Below are 21,020 nucleotides of genomic sequence, written 5' to 3'. Positions count from 1 at the left end.
GGACTAGGGGCTGAGGGGACTAGGGGTAAAGCAGCAGATTGCTCAGAGCCAAAAGGAGTAATGAAGGGAGAAATGACGAGTCTGCTGGCCTGACTGAAGATGGCAAGGGGACTAATAACCACCCCCTGCAGGATGCCCGGCAGCCCTTCTTTTGTTTCTGTGGGCAGCCCCATCGGAGCCAGGGGCTGGTGACAAGGGGGCTTGGTTTTGTGCCCAAGCCTCTCACCCTCAGGCTCTGTGAGGAGAGGAATCCCCTTCCTTGGGGGAGAGATTCCAGCTCCGTAGGACACCCACCTTCTCTTCATGTTCTTTTGTCTGAGCTGGAGAAGAGCCTCCCTGATGGTAGCCAGGAGTCCCTAGCCTGTGGTGACTTCTCATGAGCTGGGCTTGTCCAAGGATTCTCTGATATTGTTTTTCTTTTGAGAGAAAGGAAAGAGGAAGGGAGAGAGACACACAAACAGGCAGAGAGTGAGGAGAGAGAAACAGGTGAGAGACATGGAGAGACAGACAGACTCAGACAGACACTGGCCTGGGAGGCAGGAGATTTGGGTTTGGGTGTCCTTGGTAACTCCTTTTCTTTAGATCTTTTTTATTTCCTGTAAAATGAGGAAGTTGGAGTAGCAATTCTTTCCATTTCTTCGAGCTCATTACTCCTTTTTGTGACTTGTGAGGAGCTAAGATGGACTTAGCTTCCCTCTCTTGAGCTTGTAGTGGGAAGCAGCATTGCTCAGTGGCTGTATCAGTCAGGAGAGGCTTGGTTATGCTGCATAACAAACAACCCCAAATTCTCAGTGACTTAACCAACAAAAGTGTATTGCTTGCCCATGCTGCCTGTCCAGTGTGGATTGGCAGGGGTCTTTGTTCATCTTACTTCCTCCAGGCTGATGGTGGCTTCATGGCATAGCTGCATCCACCACTGCTGCTGAAGTAGGTAGAGGACATTGTGACCTGCACACTGCTTCTGTCTGGACATGACACACTTTCCTTCTGCTCACATTTCATTGGCCAAAACATGTCACACATCCATGCTTAACTTCAAAGGGGGCAGGGAATTTGTGTGTGGAAGAAAGTAGAAATATCGTTGAACAGACTGATGTCTACTCTAGGGATTAAGACTGTGGAATTGAGAATCAGAAGATCTGGTTCCAAGCTCTGTTGTTTATAATTGTGTTCCTTGGTCAGGTCACTTTGCCTCTCTGATGCCTTATCTGTAAAATTGGTACAATAACAGTACTTTCCTTCTAGGATTGTTGTTAAGACTCAATGAGGTAACGTATGTGCAATGTGAAAAGTAAGTGCCTGGTGTGTACTATGCTGGCAATAATTTGTGTCTATTATTATTATTATTGAAGTGCTGGAGGAAAGAAGATAGAGGTGTGATTTTGAATGTATACAAGCCCTCTCTTCTTAAGAAAAAACCCATATTCCCCTGGCCCCTCTACTCTCTGGGAACTGTCTGTAGCTGGTTCTGTTCTGGGAGCCCCACTCTTCGAAGTCAGGAGACTTGCCTCTGACACCAACTTGCTGTGTGACTTTGGAAAAGTTACTTTCCCTCTCTGGCTCTCAGTTTTCCTTATCAGTGAATTGAGGGGGGTTGATTTGCAAGGAAACTTCCAGCTCTACAACCCTAATGATGACAGTGATGATGACAAAGGTAATGACTAGATGATAGCTAGCCTTGTGTTCTTACCCTGTATATGTTCTCTTGGTTACTCCTCCCCAAATGCCTATAGGTGGCTACTGTTTTGTAACCATTAGGCTGACCAAGCAGAACTTGTTAGGATGTGGTTTTAAAGCTTCCCCTGCGCCCGAATGACATTAGGGTGAGTCCCGTGCCTTTTCTAGTCACACTTAGGTAATATTATACAAGAGCCTCTGGGCAGTAGTAAAGACGCCCAGAGTGAACTTGGTGAACTTGGTGCTTCACCCAGAATTAGTTCTTCCCCCTTGTCTGCCCCTACCTTGCGCCAGCTGTGGATGGGAGGGGGTGGGGGTCGTTTCTGTAGGTTTTCTCTCTGTTTCCCTGACTGATGGGAAGAGAGGAAGGAGAGTAGGGATGGGAACATTTTTACTTGCCTGCACCCCTGTGAGGTGGAGACACAGGCACGGATGATACGACATCTGAGCTCTTTGACAGTGGAAGATTCCGGGTGACTGTTTCCTCCTGCAGCACTTCCGTGGATGTTTTGGAGCCCCCCCCTTGAACTCCCCAAGAGTCTCTTCTCACCGTTTCCTTCAGGTGGGTGACTGCAGATCTGTCAGAGGCTCACCCCTTCCTCGGCCCGAGCATCCCTCGCTCTCTCCACCTCCTCCTGTGGAGGGTGGTTCAGCCCTCCAGGTGGCCCTCTAGGACAGGATCTGAGGCAACCCTGGGCTGGATCTCTCCCCTCGGTCCGCAGGAGCCCTTAGGCGCCCTTGGGCTCAGCAAAGCTTGGGACTGAGGTGGCCAGTGCAGCCGCTGTCTCTGTTCCCTGTCTGGCCTTTCACCGTGTGGACTTCCAGGCCTGAGCTAGGCCCGTCTATCACGTTTTCCAGCCCCAGCGGACTCGAGTTGAGCTGAGCAGACTCACCGAGGTGAGGGGAAAGCCCCTCCCTGGCAGGTGGCACTTGCAGCAAAACAATACTCTTCTCTCCAAGATTCCTCTTAGAATCACTCACTTCCTGATCCTTTCACTCCCTTGACATGGATGTGTGTGGGGGGCAGTTTAGAGCCACAAAAAAGTTTTCAGCCATCACTGTCTTAAAAAAAATTTTTTAATAGCTAATATTATATATTCCCAATATAATATAATGAAATGGTATTACATTGATATAATTTAATATCATAACTTCACCTATTTAAAGAGTAGAATTCAGTAGGTTTTAGTATATTTAGGATGGTACAACCCTCACCATAATCTAATTTTAGAACAGTATCACCCGCCTCGAAGAAACTTCATGCCCATTAGCAGTCACTCCCCACATCTTTACCCACCCCCCAGCCCTAATCTGCTTTCTATCTCTATAGATTTGTCTGTTCTGCATATTTCATGTGAATAGAATTATACAGTATGTGGCCTTTTGTGGCCTTCTTTCACTCAGCATGATGTTTTCAGGGTTCATCCAGTTTGCAGTGTGTATTAGTTCATTTTGATTTGCTATGTAATATTCCATTGTATGGCCATACCACATTTTGTGTGTACACACATCAGTGGATGAATATTTGCACTGTTTCCACTTTTTGGCTATTATGAAGAATGCTGCTATGGGCATTCATGTATAAGTTTTTGCATGGACTTATGTTTTCATTTCTCTTGGGTAGGTACCTATGAGTGGAATTGCTGGGTCATATAGTAACTCAATGCTTAATCATTTGAGGAGCTGTCAGACTGTTTTCCAAAGTGGCTGCACCATCTTACGTTCCTACCAGCCAGTGTATGAGGATTACAATATCTCCACATCCTCACCAACACTTGTAATTTTCTATCTTTGGGATTCTAGCCATCCTGGTGGGTATAAAGTGGTATTTTATTGTGGTTTTGATTTGCATTTCCCTAGTAATTAATGATGTTGAACATCTTTGTTAATTGGCTATCTTCTTTAAAGTAACATCTATTCACAACCTTTGCACATATTTAAAGTTGGATTTTTGTCTTTTTGTTATTAAGTTATAAGAGTTTTTTATATATTCTGGAAATATGTCCCTTATTAGATATATGATTTGCAAATATTTTCTCCTATTCAGTGGGTTGACTTCACTTTCTTCATGTCAGTCTTCCCTTTTTACAAGCCCTGCCTTACTTTTGGAACATGGCATTCATTTTCCTGGGGCCTCTGTCACAACTGAGACCCAAATACTTCCACATACACCTGGTTATGAGTGTTCCCATTTTATAGGAGAGGAAACTGAGGCAATCACAGAGAGCTTAGGGACCTTGTTCAGATAATACCTTTAGTAAATGGTGAAGGCAGAATTTGGATGGGAATGGGTGGGGGTCTGGAGCCGGTCAGGGATACTGCTTCCTATCATTCTGTGACCTTGATCTGAAAGATGACATACATCTGTAGCCTGAAATGCTTTAGGCTGCTTCATCTGATCTCTTTCCAGCCCTGGAACTGGTGCCTCGACTGGTCTGGAACACCTGCCCCCATTACACAGAGAGGGAGGCCAGGTTCCAGGTCCCTGGATGTCAGGGCAGCACCAAAGCTCACGAGTTCTGCCTCCGGGCTGCCTCAGCCACCTGCATGGCCCTGTTTCCCTTCATCTCCCAGGGCGAGGCAGGGTGGGGAAGGGTAGCAGAAGGCGGCCCCTTTGGAGGCAGTTAGTGGGGACAACAGCCCTTGTGCCCACCCTGGAAGAACACCTGAGCACCACGGTGAATGTTTACCCTTGACATACATTCACAGAGTGTGACATTCTTGCCTTCTGAACTTTTGGGTAAGATGTGGAGGAACCAGTAAAAAAGGGGAGGGCAAGATTGCAGGTGGTCCCAAATTATTCAGGAAAAACATCCAAGGATCCTGAGTGATACATCTGCCCCTTGAGCAGAGGGTTTTAGGGGGTGATTTTCTAAGCACAGGTGCTAACAGCCTGATTTTTTTTTTTTTTTTTGGCCATGCTGCACGGCTTGTGGGATCTCAGTTCCCTAACCAGGGATTGAACCCAGGCCACAGCAGTGAAAGTGCCAAATCCTAACCACTAGACCACCGGGGAACTCCCCCCAAGAGGCTGATGTTTGTTGGGAAATCCTACTGGCTGCTAGAGGGGGCAGCCCTTCTGCTCTGGTCAGGGTCAGGGGTGGGGGTAAGGGCAGGGAGGGAGAAATTCAAAGCTGTTACTGAAAGCTTCAGCTTCTGTCCCTGTTCTATCACATCCTATAGTTCAAAGAGCTTGAGCTTAGACTGCAGCAGGAGGGGTTTGAATTAGCCACCTGGAAAAACTTCCTGACTGTGAAAGGGTCGATCAACTGTGGCAGGGAGGTTGGGCCCTTGTCATCTTGGCCCGCTTGGGCAGAGATGTTGAGAAACAAGGGAAATGGGTCTCAGTGTGGGGTGGTCTACATAGAGATAGTGGCAGAGGCAGGGTTGGGATGACTTCTTGAGGAGGATCTGGGTTTCTGCTTTCCCAAGAGGGAGTCCTCTCCTGACCTGCTGGAACAATCGGAGTGCTGAGAATTTAAATGTAGGGTCGGTCTGACCTTGTGGATAAAGAAGACGACTCCACTGACCCAGCATCTGCCGGCCACCTGCTTAGTGCTGCTCCTGGTGGGGTGGGGTGGAGCTTGTGCTGATGCCCTTGGACCCTTAGCTGGCCCTGCTCTGTGAGGCAGCTGGCAGGCTTGAAGAGCAGTGTCTGCCCATGGAACATTCAGTAAACCAATACCCTCGTGACTGAATGTGCCTTTGGTCCTCTGTAATCTCTGCCATCAGGTGGAGGTTGGAAGGCCGGAGCCACACTCGGAGCAGACGCAGAGCTCTTGGCCAGGGGCCTGAGCGGCACGTCTGCCCTCTTGCTGTGCTCAAATATCAAGCTCCAGGCTGGGGAAGAGGAGAACGTGCAGTCTTTCCCCCTCAACCACCCTCCCTGCTTCCGCTCCTGCCAGACATGCAGACAAGTGCAGGTTAGCTGGACTCGGCGAGACCCCAAGATACGAACTCTAACCACGTCCAAGAAAAGAAATACAAGCTTCCATTGATCAAATATTTTTGGGGACCCAACTAAAGCTGCTTTTCACCCATCATTCCCTTGCTCCCTCCCCTCCTTCTTCCTTCCCTCCCTTCCTTTTCTCTCTCCTTTCTTTCCCAAATGCTTATACATCACCTACTAGATGGTGGGCCCTAGGCTAGCCCTGGTGCTGTAGAAAGTCCTGCAGACAAGGGCAGGGAGGGGGTGCGTCCAGATCAGACAAGTGCACCATCCACCGCGACCCACAGCCAAATGGAGAAGGATCTTGGCCAAGAGCCAGGCTTCTCAGGAGAGAAGAAGCTTCTGGGATGGTGGTGATCAGAGGTGGATGACTTTGCAGAGGGGCTGCATGTGTCCTGGGCCTGGGAGGGTAGATGGCAGTGAAAGCAGAATTGTTTTTCAGATCTAGAAGTGGCATAACAACATTACTTGAAGTCTAGAAAGTAGAGGGAAAGAAAGCAATCAAATCGCTCTGGCCTCCTTCTCACCACTGCCCCCCGTCCCATGGTGGGCTGGGTAGGATGTCAGTGGAATGCAGGAGTTGGTGAAGGTGGGAATGTTGGAGAAGGTGGAGGGAGGGTGAGGGGAGCCCCAAGGGAACCATATTTACACGGTCCAGGAGGGGAGGACAAACCAGGAGATTAAGAGGAAAGACAGCACACAAAATCCTGCAGTGGATGGGTCCCTGGAGCCCAGTTCTGTTGCCCGGTGGACATGGCTGAGTGATGGGTACTAAGAGAGAACAGAGCTGGTGAGAGTTGTCTTTCTGGATTATTCTGGATTATTCCTTGTTGGACCTATTCAGGCCCTGGGTGCTCCTCCCTGCCTTTGGAGGCTGTGCCTGGCCCTCTTTCTCCTCGTCCAGGCCAGTTGGCCTGGAGCTGGCTCGTAGGTGCTAGCTGAGGCTGGTTTGCTTCTTGGCAAAGTTTTACTCCTTCACTAATGGTGCTGGCCTTCGGGCCCATCTCTCCACCAGCCTTTGAGAGGCAGCGCCCTCCCTGGAGCTTGTCTGCGTCTTGCCCACTCCTCCTGCCTACTACCTGGTGCGCTTCTCTTCAGGCGACAGAGCCCGTCCCTCTTGGTCCACTCTCCCAGGCCCTGCTTTCTGTCCAATGGACAGTTGTGAGACCATTTATGGGAAAAGGTTTCAGTGGGTCTGGGATCTGGAGGATGATCCGTCCTCTCTTCTTTCATGGTTCCCCTCCCTCTACTTCCCCAGCTGCTCATGGGTGATTCCTCCCCGTACATCTCTTTCTTCTCTATGCTTCTCCCCCTGCCAAGAGACCTTCTGAAATCCTGACAAAGTCGCTGAGCTCACATACCTTCAGTAATAGGCAGCCTCCATTGAGGTTAAGAAGGACAGTGTCTTAGAGTGGCCTGAGAAGAGACAAAACCCGCATCCTCGGGGGGCAGTAGAGGCACCATAGTGGTTGAAAGCCTGGGCTCGGGACTCAGGCTGCCTGGGGTCAAGCCCCAGCTCTGCCTCCTGCCCCCTGTTGACCCTGGGCAAATCATTTAGCCTTTCTGAGTCTTAGTGTTCTCCCCGGTAAAATGGGGACAAAGATATACCTCTCCTATAGGCTGAGAATTAAGTGAGATAACGGATGGGTGCGTAGCTCTGTGCCTATTCCATAGTAAGTCATCAGTTGACGTTAGTTGTTACTGATACCACCACCTGACCTTGGGTGGTGCTTTATGCAGTGCTTCCCTGAGTGCCAGTTAGTTCACCTTTCGACCGTCCCAGTTGTTGAACTGGACTTTGAACCCTGGCCTCTGGCTGCAGGTCTGTATTCTTCCTACTGAACCTTTCCCCTGGCATCATCCAAATGCCAGGCTCCATTCCTATGTGAGCCGTGCCCTCTGCTCAGGGGTTGGGCCATTTGCAGAGGTCCCTCAGACAGTTGGGGGCAGAGCAGGCCTAGCTCCCAGGGTCTTTCCAGGGTCCTAACCTCCACGGCACTGTTCATCAGTGATGGCCAGGCTGTGGGCCATGGTGATTGCTGGAGCAGTCATAAAACTGCTTCTTTCTCCTCCATTTGAGAAAACATATCAGGTTGCAGGAGAGTGAAAATGATGTGATTATAGGTGTAACCTTGAATCCACTGTATTGAAGAAGAAGAAAAAAAGAAAAAGCCAAATCATTTGTGTTCTTTGGTATGTGGACTGTCTGCATTAACATTCATTTATTCAGTCAACAAATATTTATTGAGTATCTACTGTGTGTCACTATTTAGTTGCTGAGGATACAGTAGTGAACAAAACAAAGATCCTTGCCCTTGTCATGATTGTATTCTAGTGGGAGAAGACAGATAATAAAAAATTTTTTAAAAAGACATTATAAGTACATTTGACCCGCGAAAAACACAGATCTGAACTGTGCAGGCCCACTTATACACAGTTTTTTTTCAATAAATACGTGTATTTTTATTTATGGATCTTTGTGGGGAAAAGTTTGTGTTCAATTAGAGATCACAATATGTGGAATCAAAAGAACTAGGATTTGAGTCCTGATTCTATCCAAACTATTTCAGCTTCCTGCCCTTGGGTGAGTCATTTATCAATTCTTTTGTTTTGGGGGCAGAGAAGGCAGTATGTGGATTTTTCAGTGTGAGGATGTAGGTGGTGAGTGGGTAGGGGCGGGTGGGTCAGTGCCCCTAACCCTGGCATTGTTCAAGGGTCAGCTGTAAGTGAGAGAGCATCTTAGAAGGTGATAAATACTCTGGGAAAAAATAGCACAGAGTAAGGGTGATTGGGAGTTGTTGGTGATGGGCGTCGAGCGGTGAGTTGAAATTTTTTAAAAAGCTGGTCAGCCTAAGCCTCACTGAGGCGGGGGCACATGAACAAAGAATTGAAGGAAGTGAGGGAGTCAGCCAAGCAAATCTCTGAGGAAGAGCATTCCAGGCAGGGGGAATAGCAAGTGCAAAGGTCCTGAGGCAGGAGCCCACCTAAGATGTTTGAGAAGCAGCAAAGGGGCCAATGTGACTGCAATGAAGGTTGTAATAGGACATGAGGTTAGAGGTAATGGGGACCAGATCATTTAGGGTCCGGTAACCACCGTAAGGATCTGGCTTGTACCTGAGCAGTTTCATGTAATGACAAAGCATGGAGATCTTTTCATAATAACAAATAATAACAAAGAGCCTTCTCACTTTTTTCAAATAATAATTTTCAAGTAATTTTTCAAATAATTTTCAAATAATTTTTTTCAAATAATAATTTTCAAACAAATAATAACAGAGCCTTCTCCTTTTTTTCAGCTGCATGATATTCCACTGTACATAGGTTCTGTGTTTTATTTAACTAGTATTTTATTTAACTGTATTTAAGTAACATGGACATTTAGGTTGTTTCTAATCTTTTGCTGTTTTCAAAAATGCTGCAGTGAGTAACGTTTTTATTTGTGTGTAACACCATTTCATTTGTGCAAGTCTGTCTGTAGGACAAATTTCTAGAAGTGGAATTGCTGGATGGAAGAATATATGCATATATAATTTTGATAGCATCATATTGGCCTCCATAAGGGTTGTATTAATTGACACTCCCAACCAGCAATTTGATTAGGCACTAGGAGGAAAATCTATCTCTCCCTTCTGTATACACCCTCCACATGTGAGATTCTATTAGGTGCCCATTATTTCCTTTACTCCTCCTGTGAGCTGAGTACTCTTGTTCCTATTTCACAGATGAGGAAACAGGCACAGAGAGGTTAAGTAACCTCCCAGTGTTTACACAGCCAGGAAGATGTAGAGCTGGGATTCTGATGCCCACCATTCCTCACCATGGCTTCACGAGGGCAGGAGTTTGAGGCACCCTGCCTCCTGTCCCTCTGCTCCCTCTGCCCCATGCAAGTGGGCATGTGAACCTAGCACTGCTGTGCCTGCATTTCAGAGACCCTTGCAGGCCAGTGGAAGGGTGGGAAGAGGCCAACCCGAGGGACCTGGAATAACACTGGGTGAGCTGGCCAACCCTGGCCTCCCCTTCTGTCCCTCCCATCGTCAGCCCCAGTGGTGAGACCTGGGAGGCTGCGATCTACCTAATTCTGCTCCAGGTGGGGAGCTCCCCGCCGCGTCTGCTGGGTCAGCTTGCTCCAGGGATTGGGTTTCAGCATTTCACTGATGAAAATAAATCAGCCTCTTTATTGCCCTGCATGGCCCTCGGAACCTCTGCAGCCTGGCGTGTATTTCCAGACTTTCTGTAAGTCACTGTTTCTGTTCTAGCCCCCAGGGGCTCTGTGTCTTCTGCAGAAATAGCCTTGGACGAGTTTGGAGCCTGGAGCCACCCAGGCAAGACCAAGCAGGAGAGGAGCATCAGGTCCACAGAGACAATGCCAGGTTGAGCATCTTCTCTGTGTTGGATCCTTGAGCATCTAGAGTTGGCCAGGTGTTCAGAGACCATCTATCTGGTTGTACTCTCCCATTGCACAGAAGAGTAAACTGAGGCCCATCCACAATCACTCCTTAGTACTCTGGCCCTTTGACCCCCCCAGTCTACTGCTGTTACTACCAGACAACACTTTCTCTAGGTCTGTGTATTGTGCAGTGGCCAGTTAGGGATTGGAGAGCAGAGCTGGAGAGAGTAAGTTTTAGCTGCAGCAGGCGTGGTGGGTGTCTGACTTCCAGGAAAGCTGTCTTGCTTCTGAGGGACATGAGAAAGGGGAGCTGGTGGCAGGACTGGATTTTCTTGAGGTTGAGGAGAATCCTCCACCCCGCACACCTGTTCAGATAGGGTGAGCGACCATGGTGCATGAACATGAAAGAACAGGCAGCGTCTAGAGGGTTCTGACAAAGCCCCAGCAGTTTCTGCATGCAAAGGGGCCTTGGGAGCCTTGCCAAACTCCCCTTTCTCCTGCCCTTCTTTTTTTTCTGCTCAAGCATTATTTGCACCTGCAGGACTCTCCTGCAGGGACATGGGGCATCCTGCCTCAGATGGCAGGCCAGCTGGACTGCCCTCCCACCCTCCAGGACCAGGGCCTGGTCCAGCCCCAGCCGGCTTATCCAGGCTGCCGGTGGGGCCCCCTGGTTCTGGGAAGCAGTGCAGAGCTGTCAGTGGGTGGGAGCCAGGAGCTGCTGGCGGCCTTTCTCAGCCTTTCTCATCGCGGACCACGTCTTTACATCCTTGCAGCTAGTCAATGCCCCGGTGCTCATTGGAGACTTTCGCCTGGTGGTGCTTCGATTGCTTAAAAAACTGTTAGCAGCAAAGTGTTCTTCAATGTTTGTTCTCCTTCTCCAGGGGCAGTGAGATCAGATTTTGATATGAAAGCTCAAAGCTTCTCAGATCTTTCCTGCTTCCTTTCTGCCTCTCCGTCCCACTTTTTCTGCACACTGCTTGACAGCCTTCAAGGGCCAGGCAGGCACTCTTCACAAGGTTAGAAAGAGGCCTGGGGTGGTTCCCTGTCTCCTGTCTCCTGCCCAGGCCTGTGCCCCATGGTGCTGTAGCTTCTGTGGATCAAGAGGGTCCCTCCCAGCTTGTCCCCCTGCAGCAGGGCCTTCCTGCTTCTGGCCCACACCTGCTCATATGTGTGAGCTTGCACACGAGTGCCGGGAGACCCCCACCGAGATGCCTACCTGAGCCTCGTTATACTCATGCACACAGAGGGACCCGTTTGGGAAAGGAAGCAGAGACCACCCAGATTCCCCACCCATCCCCATCCCCACACCCACTCAAAACAGAACCACAGAGAGCCCTCTGCAAACACCCATCACTCGTGCACAGAACCCCACAGACCCCTCGCCCCCCACATGCCTCACAGAGTGAAGGGAGCTGTCGTTATGAAGCATGGCCAGTCTGGTAACCAGTACTTAGGTGAGGTACTTAGTGGGCCTGTTAAGCACCACTGACATGGGATCGACCTTAAGTGCAGAGATGGGTTCATTGCGTGAGTGGTGAACCAGCTCTGAGGCAGTTCCCTACAAGTTTCCAGAAATGCTTTGAACCCTGGCAGCATCATTAGGATACAGGCGTAAAAATTCCCAGGGACCACTTTGATGGGGACAGCACTCATTTGGATGGTGGGGTTTGGGCGGGTTGTTCTAAACCAACATTGTGATTTGATTGTTACCCTCCACTCCCTTCGTCCCATTGGGTCCTCCAAGCTCTCATCCTTTGCCTGTCCCTCTCCTTCTTCCTTCCTCCTTCCTCTCCGGGAAGCAGAAAGAACTTGAGCATCAGTGAGACTGGCAATGTGATCTTGATCAAGCCACAGCCTCTAAGCGTCGGTCTCTTTTTCAGGGATCTACCTTGAAGGGCAGTTGTGGAAGCAAACGAGAGAACATCCATTAATGTGCAAGCACATAGTTAAAACGCACCCTCCCCGTTCCGTTGTGCTGTCTCATTCTTCCTGGCTCCCCAAGCCCACGGCCCCTCTCCCCACTCTCCCTCCATCCTTTCCAAGTGAGGACTGCTACTGAAGTGGTGTCCAGGCCCCGGGGGGCAATCCGAGTGGGGAGAGGCAGGAGGGAGGTGAGTGGATCTACCCTGACCCTTGCGCAGCTCAGCCATCTGCCTGGGAGTTGGCGATTCCCTTCCTGGGTGATCCTCTGGTGCTGAGGCTCCTGCCCAACTCTCAGGGAACACGCTCCTGAGCCTGGCCCTGTCCACTGCCTTCCTGAGGTACCATGTGGAGACCCTGGAAGGCTGGGGCCATGCGAGGGGTGCCCTGAGCTCTGGGTCAGCCTGCCTTCCCTCTGTGCTGGGCTGGGAGGTGGGGAGGAGGTCCTGCGGGGGTCTGTGACTTGTTTCTGTGTCACATGCTGCGCCACTCCCAGCCCAGGCAGTGGCGTTTCCCCAGGGTCCTCCCTCTCCCCCGAGACCTTTCACACCTTGAGCCTTGGGACGCCAGGCCTTTCTCCTCCTCCTTGTGTTCTGCTTAGAACCAGAAGTTTGAGAGTTCAAAGCTCATCTTGCTCGTCTCTCTCATTTTACCACTTTGGAAACTGAGGCCCAGGAAAATGACTTGGCCAAGGTCACAAGGTGAGTTAGTGGCCCAGCTGGGACTGGGACCCAGGACTTCTGAGTCAGTCCCGAGCTCTGTCTCTCACACCCCAAACTCCTTCTGCCCTCAGTTTGTCTTGGGGTGTCTTGGCTGTGGCACCATTGACATTGGACATGGGACTGTCCTGTGTGTTAGAGGATGTTTAGAAGCATCTCTACCCACTGGATGCCAACAGCATTTCTTCTAGATGTGACAACCCCACATATTTCCAGTCATTGCCACATGTTCCCTGGGGAGTACATCGCCTCGGGGGAGGACCACCGGTCTAGTTGTCTCCTCAGTCTCCTGTCTCTGGGACCTCACCTCTCACACTCGTAGGGTGTGAAGTAGCCCTTCAGTGAAGACACTCTTTTCTGCTTCCTGCTTCTGTTCTCGGACTGGGTTTCTTGGAAACAAAAACACTCAGCCATTTTGTTCCTTACGAGAAAGAGCAAAAAACCAGGTCTGGAAAGATGCCATCCCTCCCTCATCTTGGTCCTTGGTGTTGAAGCCATCTCTGGAGGTGGGAGAGGAGGTGGCATTTTCAGGCATACTGTTGGCAGTAACTGATGCCGGGACAGACCCAGTGTTTGTTGATTGAACAACATCACATCCTCAGAGTCTGGGCCGTTTTGTGAGACTCTTCTCTTTGCTGGACACTCGATGCCATGATATTTGAGCAGAGAAAGGACAGGCCAAATGATATGTCCTGAAGCTTAAGCACTGGGTGTGTTTCATCTGGGCCCAGTGAGCTAGGGTCACCGAGGTGGTGTTCAGGGTGGGCCGGGTAGGGAAGGAGGATTGGGAAGCAGATGTCGAGGTGATGGTGGTTGTATATACGTGGCTGCCTCATTTAGAGCACCTCTGTGTGCTTTTTACTGTGCTGAGTGCTTTACACGCATTGTATCAGTCTTTGCAGTACTCTCTGAGATACCCATTTTATAGATAAAGAAACTGAAACTCAGAAAAATTAAGTAATTGGCCCAGGGTTGCACTAAGCTAGTAAGTAGTAGTGTCTGCATTTAAACCAGTGTCGGCTTGACCCCTAAGCCCGTGTTCTTAGCCACTGTGTTCCTGGCAGATGCTGAAGTGAAACGAGTCAAAAGGGCTGGGTATAACTTTAGGTTGCATTATTAAAGGCATGGTTTCCAGAAACTGGAAGGTGATAGGCCTGTGGTGCTCCTCATAGGTCAGAGAGCCCACATGGGTCGTCCCTTCCTTCAGAGTGATAAAAACCACTGGTAACAAGTGCTCAGGTGGTGAGGAGAAGCAAAGAGAGGTACGGTGGGCTCAGGGACTTTGGGGGCGGGAGTGGGGGAGGTTTGTCTGTCAAAAGAGAGACTCAGGAGGACATGCACATCCCATTCAGTGTCTGAAGCTCTCATGTGGCCGAGACTTGGCTTGTCTGAGCCACCCAATCAGGCACCACAAGGTTAGTGGAAAAGTCAGGGAGCTAAAATGTATCTGTTAGAGCCATCTAATGATGAAATGGGCTTTGCGGGTAGAGAGTAAGATCCCTATAATTGAAAACAGTTAAGTACAGCTAGGACCATTTTTTGCCAAACCTGGCTGCCTAGCATTCTCCACTGGAGAGTGTTTTACAATTCAGATTCCCAGGTCCCACCCCTGGCAATTCGGCCTCTGGAGGTCTGGGGTAAGGCCAGGGGGTCAGGGTTTTTATAAAACTCCCCAGAACCTTCTGGTGAAGCCAGTCCCTGGATGGTAGCAGGGAACCATGGGATCGGGTTGCTACTTACAGAGACTGTTGTATGGTGGTGTTTCCAAAGTATGGTACATTGGCCAGACTGGTAATTATACATGAAATGATTTTAAGTCTATTTATTTTAAAGCATATTAGAAGAGAAAGTGTATAGCTTTCACACCAAATCTGGGATATCATGGATATTGATGCTTTGAACTACTTGGAAGTTAAATTTATTTTAAAAATTTTACAAAATCTTATCAAAATAATACTATTGATGGGACTCAGATGTGCAGATAAACATGAAGGTCGTATGCAAATAAAATCTAGGTTAACACTGTTGCAAGGGTAGAGACTATTGGGTGGACTGGTTGACCATACCCTTTCAAGAGCCTGGGGTTTGTCAGTTAGTTCCAGAAGGCTCTACGGAGGTAAGAGGATAATTACAGTAGTTTGTCCAAACTGTGGCCTTACAACAGTCCTGCGCCGGGAAAATTGGAAGTCCTTCTGCCCCCAGTTTGGAGCCTGAGGCGTGGAACCCCTCGTCTCCCTTCCCCATTCTTGATGGTTTCTGTGAAGTCTTTGACGCTGGCCTGGGGTGTTCCCCATCTCATCAGTGAAAATGCCGTTAAGATAGGGCAAGGGCCAGAGTACGGGGCACCATTTTTGTTCTTCCTCTTATTTTTCTTCTTTACTCTCAGAAAGAAGCAGCTAGTGATGCTGGCAGTGGGGAGGGGGCTAGGGATGAGGTGTCTGCTCCGAAGAGGGAGAAGTAGGTGGCCGGCACCCGGCATGCCTCTCCCTCCTGGGCCTGCAGTGCCCGACCTGGCTGTGAAAGCTCTGGGCATCAGCGTGGGGTGGCTGCAGAAGCACTTTGGGGTGGCAGACTAACTGGGCCTCGGACAAGGAGACACCGGGCCTCGAAACCACTACTGGCCTGGCTGCAAATCCTAGGCCATCTCCTACTGCCTGTGGGAGTTGGGTTGGGCATTCAATTGATATGCAGATAAGAGATGGAATTTGGTGTCCTGCTGTCAGTTAGGGACTACTGGTACTTTTCAGGGCACACCAGGCTGATGCTGGGGTCATTTGGGCAGCTCGTGTGGCTTCTAGCTGAGGGGGCTCTTTTGGATCTGGCTGCTTAGATGTGAGGGTAGACATCACCTACACTCCAAAAAGTTATCCTTTCCGCCATTCGTGATTGTCATGGGTGGGAGCAAACTGAATACCAATAGCCAGTCACCTGGAGGCATCTCAGGTGGCCCGGCAGGTCAGTGTCCTGAGCCAGACACACACTCGCCTTCCCAAAGCCAGGCCTCAAAAATGGTCAAGGTTCCTGGGTCAGAATCCAAAGCTTTGCACTGCAAATCTCACTTTGGGGCTCCCATCCCTCCCAGCATCCTGCATGTGTGATACCCCAGTGCCTCCATTTAGGCCCCATGGTCACCTCTGGGAAATATAGGAGCTTGTGGGTTTTTTCCCCCTTTTATAAGCCAAGGAAGTGTCCTGGCTCCTAGACTCTGCCCTGCGGCGGGTGTGTGCTGGGTGGCGAGGAGGGAGAGAGAGAGGAAAAAAAAGATTTCCACCTTATTGTTCAGCAGCTGGAAAATTGTTGTCATCTGTTCTGCCTTTCATTTGCTGAGAATGGGAAAAAAATGTGGAAAAATTTGGGGAAATAAATCTCAATACCCTCATAGGAGCTCTCACCCTTCCCTCTCCCTCTCCCTCACATCCCGGCCGCTTTTCTCCCACTTCTTCTCTGGGTCCTGGAGCCGCAGTGGGTTTGGGACTGGGGCCAGGCCGGGGCAGTTCTGAGGCTGTGCTGGGCTGTGCTGGGCCTGGACGGGGCTGGGGCCGTCGCTGGACTAGGATGGAGCTGGGGCCGGGGATGGGCTGGCCTGGCCACTTCTCACTCCATGTGGAGGGCTTGGGAAGCCACTGTGATGTCATTCAAGAGCTGCATAGCTACGGGATGATAAGTGAAGCCCTGGGGACCCAGCTGGCTGAAATTACAGACAGAGTTTTATCCCACTGGCTTCCTACAAGCCAGAGTGAGGCAGAGCAAGCTGAGCTGAGAGGGGGAGAGAGAGAGAGAGAGAGAGAGAGAGAGAGAGCGTGCGCGTGAGCGAGAGGCAGAGGGAGGGAGTGCTGTGTGTGTGTGTATGTGTGCTCCAGAGCGCACGGGCAGGGCAGGCAGGCGGCACTTGCTCCTCCCACCCCTGACAGTCCGAGGGAGCCCAAGTAGGACACAGACAGCGCTGGGAGCTGCAGCCATGGACGAATTATTTGAAACTTGAGGCACAAGGAGCAGAGATCAATTCAGAGCGCTTCTTTTCCCTCCCCTCGCTCCCTCTCTGTCCAGAGGGTAAGTGTCTGCCGGGCAGCTGTTTCTCCTGTGTGTGTCCTTGTGTGGCTCTCTGCTGGACCCGGGGAGAGGGTGGAGGGTGGCTTCTGGGCCTGGGGGCTGGGGGCTGCCGTGGACCTGGACTGGGGAAGGGCGTGTGTCTGCATGGGGCCGTGGCCCCTGGCATTGCCTTTGGAGGCAGATGGGGCTGACCTGGCCACCTCCTTCCTGGACTCACTGCCCTGGAATGTGTAAGAGCCGCCGCCTCAGGTCTGCGGGGTGGCTGCGTTAGAGGGGGTCAGTGTATCTGAGCCGGCCTCACCCTTTGGGGTAGTGGTTCATGGCGGGAGAGAATGGGGTGGGCAGAGGGCATGTGGCGGAGGCATGGACTCGCCCCTGAAACATTCCTGTTTATTCAGGACAGCACCCGCACTCCCAGTTCTGTGGCCTGAACTTTGTGGCACCCTCGGGGCTGACCATTCCCCCACTGGCCTCCTGTGGGCTCCCATTCATGGCTTTCTCCCAACTTTGGCAGGGCTCTTGGCGGCTCGACTGTGCCCCTGGCCAGGAATCTCTGAGTGTCCAGGCGGGTGCCCTGGCCTGGCAAAGAAGGACTTGGGTTATTGTGGGCTCAGGAGCTATTTTTGCCATCCGGAGTGTGCCTGTGATATCTGCTGCCCGGATAGGCCGAGGGCGGGGCGTGGGCGTGCCAGGCTCCGGTTAGAGTGCCTGGCGTGGGAGCTGAAGTCCAGGCTGGAGTCAGGAGGCTGGTCTGCAAGTTCACGTTCACCCCACAGGCGTGGGCTGGCCTGTGACCGGGCAGGTCACTCACCCTCCAGGCCCTGGCCCCTTGGGTCTCAAAGAAAGGTCACCGTGAGGTTTTCTGTGCCTACTCCCTCTCTCTGGAGGAATTCAAGTAAGATGGTATCTGTGTAAAGTGTGTGGGTCCTTCCTGAGGAGGCCCTGGGGACACATCTGTCATCATCACTTGACCAAGCCCCGTATCTTATATCGTGAGGTTCTTGGTCTGCAGCCACAGCTGGAGAGTGCCCCCGCCCCCCAGGCTCCTCCGGCGTCTTCACCTTGAAGCGCCATTAGGGGGAAGAGCGCTGTACTTGGAAGCAGGGAGGCGAGTCTGTACGCCCTCCGTGCTGGGTGACCTTGGGGGTTTCCCGGAGCCTACAGAGCCTCCTTGTCCTGTAAAATGAGGGGTGGGCAGTGGATTAACTGAGCCCTCAAGGCACATCAGCTCCCCAAACCCCATGGCTTTTAAAAAGCTCTCAGCTTTTTGGCTCAGCTGGTCCCTCTCAGGCCTTCGTTCTGTGCCTCTGAGGGCCGGGAGCCACGGGCAGGAGCTGCTGGTGGGAGGCGGCTCTGGTGTCCATTTCTGTTTGGATGCTGACTTTCTCCATCTTCTGAAATTCAGACGGGGGCTCCGTCTGGGCCCTGGGCTTAGTGCCTCCCTCCTTCTTTCTTGCCTCGGCAGATTGGCGGAGGCGGCCAGGTGTGGACTCTCCCTGGGTCCACAGAGGCAGATTTTGGGGTGACCTTGCTGAGGTCCCTTGTACAGGGGACAGAGCCACCTGTGTAAAGATTGACAGCAGCCCTGGGAAGAATCTTGTTCTCTTCTCTCCAGTATCTGAAAATGCAGTGGGTTACCTCTGAGTGCTGCTAAACAAGAAGAAAGACAGGTGTCTGCCACACCCGGACTCATCCGTCCCTGCCCACAGGGCCCCGTGCTTGTCAGTGTGGCACCAGTGGACACTTCCCACTGTGAACTGGAGTCCCTGAGGCTGCACCTGTCACCTGCCCGCTTTGCCTCTCAGAGGCTGTGTCTCCTGTCTGTGGTTCCCCTGCAGAGACTCGGTCTTCAACCCCTAATTCTGAAGCTCTTCAGAGCCCCCGAGGAAGCCCATTCTTATTTAGAGAAGTTCTAGAACTCTCTGTGAGCTGTGTTTCGAGCAAAGGGCTGCCTCAGGCCCTGGCTGGCTGCGAGGGTTGCGCGGGGAGATCAGCATGGGTGGAGTCCGGGACTGTCACAGGTGGGCCACAGGAGGTCCCGGCTGCCGTTGCCTGGGCGTCTCAGGAGGACCCCGGGCCATGCTCGAGCCATGGGACTGAGGTTCCCCGTAGCTCTCTCCATCCTCCACCCCTCCTCACACACCTCCCCGGGTGTCCATCACCGCTCTGAAATTATGTGCAAAATTTGTATTTGGGCATTCTGGGGGGAATTCTTCAGATACCGCAGGGGGTCCTCGGCTAGGAAAGCGAATGTCCACTGGACTGGGCTGGAGTGTGGCTGAGGCGTCCTGTAGGGGATGCCACAGGGTGGGCTCTGGCTCAGCCAATTTACAAGGACTTCCACGGGTTCCAGCCTGTGCTACCAACACCCCTCTTTCATGATATTTTGGCTGCAGTGTGTCTCTTCCCTTTGGGAGAAGCTTGAGGTCCACCTTGAATCCCTGATTTTCCGCTTCTCTGGGTGGCAGTGGGAGAAGAGTATCTCAGTGGCTGACAGGACTATATAAAGCTTTATTTAATGTCATGCAAGAAGCTTGATGGAACATCTCACGTGTGCCAGGCCCTGCACTCTGTAGGGCCATCCTGTATAGCTGTGTGAGCTGCGCATTGAACTCCAAGAGGCACTGTTGACATAGACCACATTGTGAATGGTACTCTCTGCGAACCAGGAACTGGAGGAGAGAGAGAAAGAGGTCAAGGCCTTCCTCAAGGAACTTAGTGGGGAAGACAAACGTGGTCGACAGTAATGTCTGTCCAGTGGGTGACCAGCGTTACAGTCATGGGAACAGCACAATGGGAACAGGAAAAAGGTTTATCTGAGTCTGGCGGACTGTAGGAAAGGGGTAAGGCCAAGGGAGGCTTCCCAGAGAGGTTCACACTGAGCCTGAAGGAGGAGGAAGACGGTTGCCAGGGAGGTTGGGAGTTGCGGGAGCAGAGCGCGGAAGGGCCTTTCAGGAGCGGGAACAGCGTGTGCGAGGCACAGGGTGCGAAAGAGCATATAAATAGTATGAGTAGAGTGGGGCGTGTTTGGAGTATTGAGGACAGTGAAGGGGAGGCTTCAAAAGGCAGGCAGGGGCCAGATGATAAAGGGTCTGCATGGCCGGCAAGGGGAGAGGTTAGCATGCCTGGATGTGCCAGGCCTAGCTCAAGGTGCTTAGCGCCTGAATCCTGTCACTCAGCAAACCTGCAAGGAAGCATCTGAATCTTCACCTGATGGGCTTGGAGGCCAGGCTCCACGTGGTTAAGGAGGTTTAGTGGTTAACACAAGCTGAATTAGCCGTTAAGATGGGGGCCATCCTTCTGAGTGAGCTGGTGAGGGGGTGGGGAGGGAGGGGGCCCTTCCGCTCTGCTTCCTCTCCAGAACTGCATCCCTCTGGCCTCCCTGGTACCCTTCCTCTGGCTTTCACATGTTGCTTCTCAGTAGCCACCACCCCAGCCCCAGCCCACCTCCCCGCCCCGTGGCTGGGGAAGAGGTTGTGGCTAAAGGGTTAACACACCCAGAACTTGCTCTCCTGGCTTCGTCCTGGCCAAGCTTCACTGTTTGTCAAAGCTCACCTACCTGCCCGACACACGTGGTTTTTGATGCCTCATTCCCACGTTTAAGGAGCTGAGAGTCCCTCCTGGCTTGCTGGGGCCCCCGTCTGCCTCTAAACCGCCTGTGTCCAGGGTGGGCACCGTGCCTCTTCCTATGGGCACTGCGTTGATTTCCCTCCACGTTGGTTGGTCATCACTGCTCCAGGTAATGTATTGTAATGAGCTGTTATTCTGCTGGACGTGGACCCAAAGGACTTTTTATCATGAAGGGCCCCATCTTGAGACCTTAATAAATCATTCACTGTGCACAACAGGTCTGCTCTTGGACAGGGAGGGGTCTCTCGTCACTGAGTCACTTTCTTGCAGTCCACCAGGCTGGCACCCTTTACTTTTCTCGGTTGGCCTGTCTGTTCTGACACCTAAATAAATGACATCTCCCCATTTGACATTAGTGAGAGAAGCGGAGGTCCTTAACCTCAGGGCTCAAAACGCTGACCACCTGGGTCAAGGTTTCTCAAGATGTTACCCAGAAGCCCCTGAGAGCTAGTTAAAATGCTGATTCTTGGCCCTACCCTAGATCTATGCGTGAAAATCTTTGGAGATAGGGCCCTGGAATCTACATATTTTTAACAATCCCCGGAGGAGATTCTTATGAACATCAAAATTAGACAGCAACTGCCCAAACCCTTTATCACCTTAGCATCCCATGTTTATTTCTTTTGTTCCTTTTGAAGTGTGTGGGATGGACACATCTTTCCTTTCCTGAGTACTGGCCTGTGCTGTG

The 21,020-nt window shown here is 51.3% G+C and overlaps 1 protein-coding gene across 4 annotated transcripts in view; it reads left to right on the top strand.

The window, feature by feature from the left end:
* Nucleotides 1-21,020, top strand: part of TNS1 (tensin 1) — a 185,873-nt gene that overhangs the window by 112,350 nt on the left and 52,503 nt on the right. The gene's annotated exons all lie outside the window — the stretch shown is intronic.

Source organism: Eubalaena glacialis, chromosome 1 (genome assembly GCF_028564815.1).
Source record: "Eubalaena glacialis isolate mEubGla1 chromosome 1, mEubGla1.1.hap2.+ XY, whole genome shotgun sequence".
NCBI classification, from domain to species: Eukaryota; Metazoa; Chordata; class Mammalia; order Artiodactyla; family Balaenidae; genus Eubalaena; species Eubalaena glacialis.
This window is presented reverse-complemented; position numbering and strand designations above follow the sequence as displayed.